The 8,773-nt window shown below is 44.6% G+C and overlaps 2 non-coding genes across 2 annotated transcripts; both read left to right on the top strand.

Moving 5' to 3' along the window:
- Positions 1-1,738: 1,738 nt before the first annotated feature.
- On the top strand, positions 1,739-1,812 carry trnat-agu (transfer RNA threonine (anticodon AGU)). The gene has a single exon. It is a non-coding gene; the product is annotated as a tRNA-Thr (tRNA).
- A 1,574-nt stretch (positions 1,813-3,386) lies between these two features.
- Positions 3,387-3,460, top strand: trnat-agu (transfer RNA threonine (anticodon AGU)). Its single transcript has one exon. It is a non-coding gene; the product is annotated as a tRNA-Thr (tRNA).
- The last annotated feature ends 5,313 nt before the right edge of the window (positions 3,461-8,773 follow it).

Here is an 8,773-nt window from a genome sequence, read left to right as displayed (position 1 = left end):
CAACTCATCTTCAATTTTGCTCACCTACACCATCGCATTTCCTCCTCGCTTCAGCCCTGTAGAAGGATCACGCGCATTTGAAACTTTAACTCTGTGTCTGGCACCACGGATATCCTCAGATTTTTTAAGATTTTACCCTCTCACTTTTAGTTTCTCTTGCAGATTTGCAGCATCCGCGGTATTTTCCTTTGAATGCATAATAGGATTTACCTCAAGAAAACCTGGAGCAACATTTTAAAAGTATAGCAACGACAACAGAGTGTAACGATTGAATAATTAACTGATTTGCTCTGCCGAAGAGTGACCCTGAGTCGAAAAAATTGCTCAGTTCTCTCTTCCCAGATGCCGCCAGAACCGCTGAGATTTTCCATCTTTTCCCCTTTTTCTTTGAGATTTCACATCCGCAGTAATTTTCTTTTATATTGAACAATTTCTGTTGCGGTACGTTAGCAAGAACAATTCGGGCGGGAGAAATAGCGGTCCGTTTTGCATGAAGATTTGGTGCTGACAAATCTATTTCCACCCAAAAACTTTGAGATTTTGACACTTTGCAACTTGACCGGTTAACCTTACTTGCATTCACACTCTGCCACAACAAACACCAGATGACACCCTTTACTCTCTCTCACAATACAATCTGTGTCTTTTTAGCTTCCCACTTATATTTCACCGAATTAAACGTAATCTTCAAAGCCTTGAAGTGACAGTGCAGGTCCGGGGGTAACAACTGATGTCACATCACAAGTCACTGGTAAGAAGCGAGTAGTTGGTGCAAGCTGAAGAATTTGTGAAAGGAAGCCAAATCTATTTCCACCCAAAAACTTTGAGATTTTGACACTTTGCAACTTGACCGGTTAACCTTACTTGCATTCACACTCTGCCACAACAAACGCCAGATGACACCGTTTACTCTCTCTCACAATACAATCTGTGTCTTTGTAGCTTCCCACTTATATTTCACCGAATTAAACGTAACCTTCAAAGCCTTGAAGTGACTGTGCAGGTCCGGGGGTAACAACTGATGTCACATCACAAGTCACTGGTGAGAAGCGAGTAGTTGGTGCAAGCTGAAGAATTTGTGAAAGGAAGCCAAACGGAGGCTGCTGCAATGCAAGCGAGTAAAATGAGCTGGAGAGGCTGCATCACCAAAGAAGGAAATTCAAAACATCCCTCATGAGACGTTGAAGTAAATTATGAGAACCAGCAAAGATTGGGCCTTGGTAGCTCATTCGGTAGAGCTTCATACTTTTATTATGAGGGTCCAGCGTTCAAGTCCCTATCAGGGCTCTTACTTTGGTTCAAGACGTTTGCTTCCCAATGAACAACAAAAAAGAAGAATAAAGAATGCAGAACGGGTCAGGGAAAACTGAAGAACGGTGACAATATCATCTTTGCTAAAGCGCAACAGCCATGGAGAATTGTCTAGAAGTTTGCTTCATTTTCAGTTCATGTTAAAATTCTCTCCTGACATTGTCCTGTGTTATACCACAATAGATTTCTGGTCATGTTCACTCACTTCCCAGTTCGACCAATCATTTCCTGTTTGTTTACTTATCCCATGCAGAACTGCTACAAATCCAGCATTTCCAGTAATAAATGCAAGTTTACAGTTTCAAAGACTAGTGCCAATGAATATTTTAATTTGCACTCGGAAGGCCCGGATGAGATGTCAGGAAAACTGATGTTGAATCAAAATGATTGAAATCTGTTCTAAACTTGCACGCTAAGCATGCATGCTGGTGCTGTGGCTTAGATGGTTAAAGCGCCTGTGTAGTAAACAGGAGATCCTGAGTTCAAATCTCAGCAGTGCCTTCAATGGAAATTAACAGCTGGAGTGATGCTGAACATTTCATGGTAAATGCAGAAAATGTTGGTGCAATCCCTGCAACGCGAACCTTAAAGCTTGCTTTTCCTTTTGTGCTGAAGCAATTTTTCAAAACTTTAAACTCACATTTTCCGCTCATCTTCAATTTTGCTCACCTACACCATCGCATTTCCTCCTCGCTTCAGCCTTGTAGAAGGATATCGCGCATTTGAAACTTTTACTCTATGTCTGGCACCACGGATAACCTCAGAATTTTAAAGATTTTATCCTCTCACTTTTAGTTTCTCTTGCAGATTTGCAGCATCCGCGGTATTTTCCTTTGAATGCATAATAGGATTTACCTCAAGAAAACCTGGAGGAACATTTTAAAAGTATAGCAACGACAACAGAGTGTAACGATTGAATGATTAACCGATTTGCTCTGCCGAAGAGTCACCCTGAGTCGAAAAAATTGCTCAGTTCTCTCTTCCCAGATGCCGCCAGAACCGCTGAGCTTTTCCATCTTTTCCCCTTTTTCTTTGAGATTTCACATCCGCAGTAATTTGCTTTAATATTGAACAATTTCTGTTGCTGTGCGTTAGCAAGAACAATTCGGGCGGGAGAAATAGCGATCCGTTTTCCATGAAGATTTGGTGCTGACAAATCTATTTCCACCCAAAAACTTTGAGATTTTGACACTTTGCAACTTGACCGGTTAACCTTACTTGCATTCACACTCTGCCACAACAAACACTAGAAGACACCCTTTACTCTCTCACAATACAATCTGTGTCTTTGTAGCTTCCCACTTATATTTCACCGAATTAAACGTAACCTTCAAAGCCTTGAAGTGACAGTGCAGGTCCTGGGGTAACAACTGATGTCACATCACAATTCACTGGTGAGAAGCGAGTAGTTGGTGCAAGCTGAAGAATTTGTGAAAGGAAGCCAAACGGAGGCTGCTGCTATGCCTGCGAGTAAAATGAGCTGGAGAGGCTGCATCACCAAAGAAGGAAATTCAAAACATCCCTCATGAGAGGTTGAAGTAAATTATGAGAACCAGCAAAGATTGGGCCTTGGTAGCTCATTCGGTAGAGCTTCATACTTTTATTATGAGGGTCCAGCGTTCAAGGCCCTATCAGGGCTCTTACTTTGGCTCAAGATGTTTGCTTCCCAATGAATAACAAAAAGAAGAATAAAGAATGCAGAACGGGACAGGGAAATGGAAGAACGGTGACAATATCATCTTTGCTAAAGAGCAACAGCCATGGAGAATTGTCTAGAAGTTTGCATCATTTTCAGTTAATGTTAAAATTCTCTCCTGACATTGTCCTGTATTATACCACAATAGATTTCTGGTCATGTTCACTCACTTCCCAGTTCGACCAATCATTTCCTGTTTGTTTACTAATCCCATGCAGAACTGCTACAAATCCAGCATTTCCAGTAATAAATGCAATTTTACAGTTCCAAAGAATGTTTTAATATGCACTCGGAAGGCCCGTATGAGATGGCAAGAAAACTGATGTTGAATCAAAATGATTGAAATCTGTTCTAAACTTGCATGTTAAGCTTGCATGCTGGTGCTGTGGCTTAGATGGTTAAAGCACCTGTCTAGTAAACAGGAAATCCTGAGTTCAAATCTCAGCAGTACCTTCATTGGAAATTAATAGCTGTAGTGATGCTGAACATTTCATGGTGAATGCAGAAAATGTTGGTGCAATCCCTTCAACGCGAACCTTAAAGCTTGCATTCCATTGTGTGCTGAAGCAAATTTTTCAAACCGTTAAACTCACATTTTCCGCTCATCTTCAATTTTGCTCACCGACACCATCGCATTTCCTCCTCGCTTCAGCCTTGTAGAAGATATCGCGCATTTGAAACTTTAACTCTGTGTCTGGCACCACGGATAACCTCAGAATTTTAAAGATTTTATCCTCTCACTTTTAGTTTCTCTTGCAGATTTGCAGCATCCGTGGTATTTTCCTTTGAATGCATAATACGATTTACCTCAAGAAAACCTGGAGGAACATTTTAAAAGTATAGCAACGACAACAGAGTGTAACGATTGAATGATTAACTGATTTGCTCTGCCGAAGAGTGACCCTGAGTCGAAAAAATTGCTCAGTTCTCTCTTCCCAGATGCCGCCAGAACTGCTGAGAATTTCCATCTTTTCCCCTTTTTCTTTGAGATTTCACATCCGCAGTAATTTGCTTTAATATTGAACAATTTCTGTTGCTGTACGTTAGCAAGAACAATTCGGGCGGGAGAAATAGCGGTCCGTTTTGCATGATGATTTGGTGCTGACAAATCTATTTCCACCCAAATACTTTGAGATTGTGACACTTTGCAACTTGACCGGTTAACCTTACTTGCATTCACACTCTGCCACAACAAACGCCAGATGACACCGTTTACTCTCTCTCACAATACAATCTGTGTCTTTGTAGCTTCCCACTTATATTTCACCGAATTAAACGTAACCTTCAAAGCCTTGAAGTGACAGTGCAGGTCCGGGGGTAACAACTGATGTCACATCACAAGTCACTGGTAAGAAGCGAGTAGTTGGTGCAAGCTGAAGAATTTGTGAAAGGAAGCCAAACGGAGGCTGCTGCTATGCCTGCGAGTAAAATGAGCTGGAGAGGCTGCATCACCAAAGAAGGAAATTCAAAACATCCCTCATGAGACGTTGAAGTAAATTATGAGAACCAGCAAAGATTGGGCCTTGGTAGCTCATTCGGTAGAGCTTCATACTTTTATTATGAGGGTCCAGCGTTCAAGTCCCTATCAGGGCTCTTACTTTGGCTCAAGACGTTTGCTTCCCAATGAACAACAAAAAAGAAGAAGAAAGAATGCAGAACGGGTCAGGGAAAATGGAAGAACGGTGACAATATCATCTTTGCTAAAGTGCAACAGCCATGGAGAATTGTCAAGAAGTTTGCTTCATTTTCAGTTCATGTTAAAATTCTCTCCTGACATTGTCCTGTATTATACCACAATAGATTTCTGGTCATGTTCACTCACTTCCCAGTTCGACCAATCATTTCCTGTTTGTTTACTTATCCCATGCAATTGAGTCGATTTCGGCGGCGTGAGAGCAGCTGGTTAGTCAGTTTCAGCGGGAGCATTGCGGAAGGAGGTTGCTGGGAGGTGAGTCAACCTTTAAAAGCACTTCTCTTTGCAGGGGCAGGCCAGTCGATTTCGGCGGCGTGAGAGCAGCTGGTTAGTCAGTTTCAGCGGGAGCATTGCGGAAGGAGGTTGCTGGGAGGTAAGTCAACCTTTAAAAGCACTTCTCTTTGCAGGGGCAGGCCAGTCGATTTCGGCGGCGTGAGAGCAGCTGGTTTGTCAGTTTGAGCGGGAGCATTGCGGAAGGAGGTTGCTGGGAGGTAAGTCAACCTTTAAAAGCACTTCTCTTTGCAGGGGCAGGCCAGTCGATTTCGGCGGCGTGAGAGCAGCTGGTTAGTCAGTTTCAGCGGGAGCATTGCGGAAGGAGGTTGCTGGGAGGTAAGTCAACCTTTAAAAGCACTTCTCTTTGCAGGGGCAGGCCAGTCGATTTCGGCGGGAGAACAGCTGGTGAGTGGTGAGTCAGTTCAGCAGGAGCTGAGAATTTTTCTTATTTTTTTTTAAATTAGTTTTTTTAGACGGGATCAGGAAGTCGACCCGCGGACGTCTGGGAAGACCCTCACCAATAAATTCTGGTGGAGAGGAAACCCGAGACACTACACGTGTAGTGTCTCCCACCCGCCCTCCTCCTCTAACCTAATAATAAAACCCATTGGTCTGAGGTAAGTACCATATTTTTATTATATTATTATTATTTTTTATAAAAATTTAATTTAGTTGTTAGCCAGATCTTGGTAGAAAGTTAGAGGAATGGCAGGGAAGGGAGTGCAATGTTCCTCCTGCAGGATGTTTGAGGTGAGGGATGCAGTTAGTGTCCCTGCTGATTTTACCTGCAGGAAGTGCTGCCATCTCCAGCTCCTCCAAGACCGAGTTAGGGAACTGGAGCTGGAGTTGGAAGAACTTCGGATCATTCGGGAGGCAGAAGGGATCATAGATAGCAGCTTCAGGGAATTAGTTACACCAAAGATTGGAGATAGGTGGGTAACTGTAAGAGGGACTGGGAAAAAACAGTCAGTGCAGGGATCCCCTGCGGTCGTTCCCCTGAGAAACAAGTATACCGCTTTGGATACTTGTGGGGGGGACGACTTACCAGGGGTAAGCCATGGGGTACGGGCCTCTGGCACGGAGTCTGTCCCTGTTGCTCAGAAGGGAAGGGGGGAGAGGAGCAGAGCATTAGTAATTGGGGACTCTATAGTCAGGGGCACAGATAGGAGATTTTGTGGGAGCGTGAGAGACTCACGTTTGGTATGTTGCCTCCCAGGTGCAAGGGTACGTGATGTCTCGGATCGTGTTTTCCGGGTCCTTAGGGGGGAGGGGGAGCAGCCCCAAGTCGTGGTCCACATTGGCACCAACGACATAGGTAGGAAAGGGGACAAGGATGTCAGGCAGGCTTTCAGGGAGCTAGGATGGAAGCTCAGAACTAGAACAAACAGAGTTGTTATCTCTGGGTTGTTGCCCGTGCCACGTGATAGTGAGATGAGGAATAGGGAGAGAGAGCATTTAAACACGTGGCTACAGGGATGGTGCAGGCGGGAGGGTTTCAGATTTTTGGATAACTGGGGCTCTTTCTGGGGAAGGTGGGACCTCTACAGACAGGATGGTCTACATCTGAACCTGAGGGGCACAAATATCCTGGGGGGGAGATTTGTTAGTGCTCTTTGGGGGGGTTTAAACTAATGCAGCAGGGGCATGGGAACCTGGATTGTAGTTTTAGGGTAAGGGAGAATGAGAGTATAGAGGTCAGGAGCACAGATTTGACGTCGCAGGAGGGGGCCAGCGTTCAGGTAGGTGGTTTGAAGTGTGTCTACTTCAATGCCAGGAGTATACGAAACAAGGTAGGGGAACTGGCAGCGTGGGTTGGTACCTGGGACTTCGATGTTGTGGCCATTTCGGAGACATGGATAGAGCAGGGACAGGAATGGATGTTGCAGGTTCCGGGGTTTAGGTGTTTTAGTAAGCTCAGAGAAGGAGGCAAAAGAGGGGGAGGTGTGGCGCTGCTAGTCAAGAGCAGTATTACGGTGGCGGAGAGGATGCTAGATGGGGACTCTTCTTCCGAGGTAGTATTGGCTGAAGTTAGAAACAGGAAAGGAGAGGTCACCCTGTTGGGAGTTTTTTATAGGCCTCCTAATAGTTCTAGGGATGTAGAGGAAAGGATGGCGAAGATGATTCTGGATATGAGCGAAAGTAACAGGGTAGTTATTATGGGAGACTTTTACTTTCCAAATATTGACTGGAAAAGATATAGTTTGAGTACAATAGATGGGTCGTTTTTTGTACAGTGTGTGCAGGAGGGTTTCCTGAAACAATATGTTGACAGGCCAACAAGAGGCGAGGCCACGTTGGATTTGGTTTTGGGTAATGAACCAGGCCAGGTGTTGGATTTGGAGGTAGGAGAGCACTTTGGGGACAGTGACCACAATTCGGTGACGTTTACGTTAATGATGGAAAGGGATAAGTATACACCGCAGGGCAAGAGTTATAGCTGGGGGAAGGGCAATTATGATGCCATTAGACGTGACTTGGGGGGGATAAGGTGGAGAAGTAGGCTGCAAGTGTTGGGCACACTGGATAAGTGGGGCTTGTTCAAGGATCAGCTACTGCGTGTTCTTGATAAGTATGTACCGGTCAGACAGGGAGGAAGGCGTCGAGCGAGGGAACCGTGGTTTACCAGGGAAGTGGAATCTCTTGTTAAGAGGAAGAAGAAGGCCTATGTGAAGATGAAGTGTGAAGTTTCGGTTGGGGCGATGGATAGTTACAAGGTAGCGAGGAAGGATCTAAAGAGAGAGCTAAGACGAGCAAGGAGGGGACATGAGAAGTATTTGGCAGGAAGGATCAAGGAAAACCCAAAAGCTTTCTATAGGTATGTCAGGAATAAGCGAATGACTAGGGAAAGAGTAGGACCAGTCAAGGACAGGGATGGGAAATTGTGTGTGGAGTCTGAAGAGATAGGCGAGATACTAAATGAATATTTTTCGTCAGTATTCACTCAGGAAAAAGATAATGTTGTGGAGGAGAATGCTGAGCCCCAGGCTAATAGAATAGATGGCATTGAGGTACGTAGGGAAGAGGTGTTGGCAATTCTGGACAGGCTGAAAATAGATAAGTCCCCGGGACCTGATGGGATTTATCCTAGGATTCTATGGGAGGCCAGGGAAGAGATTGCTGGACCTTTGGCTTTGATTTTTATGTCATCATTGGCTACAGGAATAGTGCCAGAGGACTGGAGGACAGCAAATGTGGTCCCTTTGTTCAAAAAGGGGAGCAGAGACAACCCCGGCAACTATAGACCGGTGAGCCTCACGTCTGTAGTGGGTAAAGTCTTGGAGGGGATTATAAGGGACAAGATTTATAATCATCTAGATAGGAATAATATGATTAGGGATAGTCAGCATGGCTTTGTGAAGGGTAGGTCATGCCTCACAAACCTTATTGAGTTCTTTGAGAAGGTGACTGAACAGGTAGACGAGGGTAGAGCAGTTGATGTGGTGTATATGGATTTCAGCAAAGCGTTTGATAAGGTTCCCCACGGTAGGCTATTGCAAAAAATACGGAGGCTGGGGATTGAGGGTGATTTAGAGATGTGGATCAGAAATTGGCTAGCTGAAAGAAGACAGAGGGTGGTGGTTGATGGGAAATGTTCAGAATGGAGTACAGTCACAAGTGGAGTACCACAAGGATCTGTTCTGGGGCCGTTGCTGTTTGTCATTTTTATCAATGACCTAGAGGAAGGCGCAGAAGGGTGGGTGAGTAAATTTGCAGACGATACTAAAGTCGGTGGTGTTGTCGATAGTGTGGAAGGATGTAGCAGGTTACAGAGGGATATAGATAAGCTGCAGAGCTGGGCT

The sequence above is a fragment of the Scyliorhinus torazame genome, chromosome 4, assembly GCF_047496885.1.
Source record: "Scyliorhinus torazame isolate Kashiwa2021f chromosome 4, sScyTor2.1, whole genome shotgun sequence".
NCBI classification, from domain to species: Eukaryota; Metazoa; Chordata; class Chondrichthyes; order Carcharhiniformes; family Scyliorhinidae; genus Scyliorhinus; species Scyliorhinus torazame.
The sequence above is the reverse complement of the archived record's forward strand: the minus strand, read 5'-3'. Positions and strand labels throughout refer to the sequence as shown.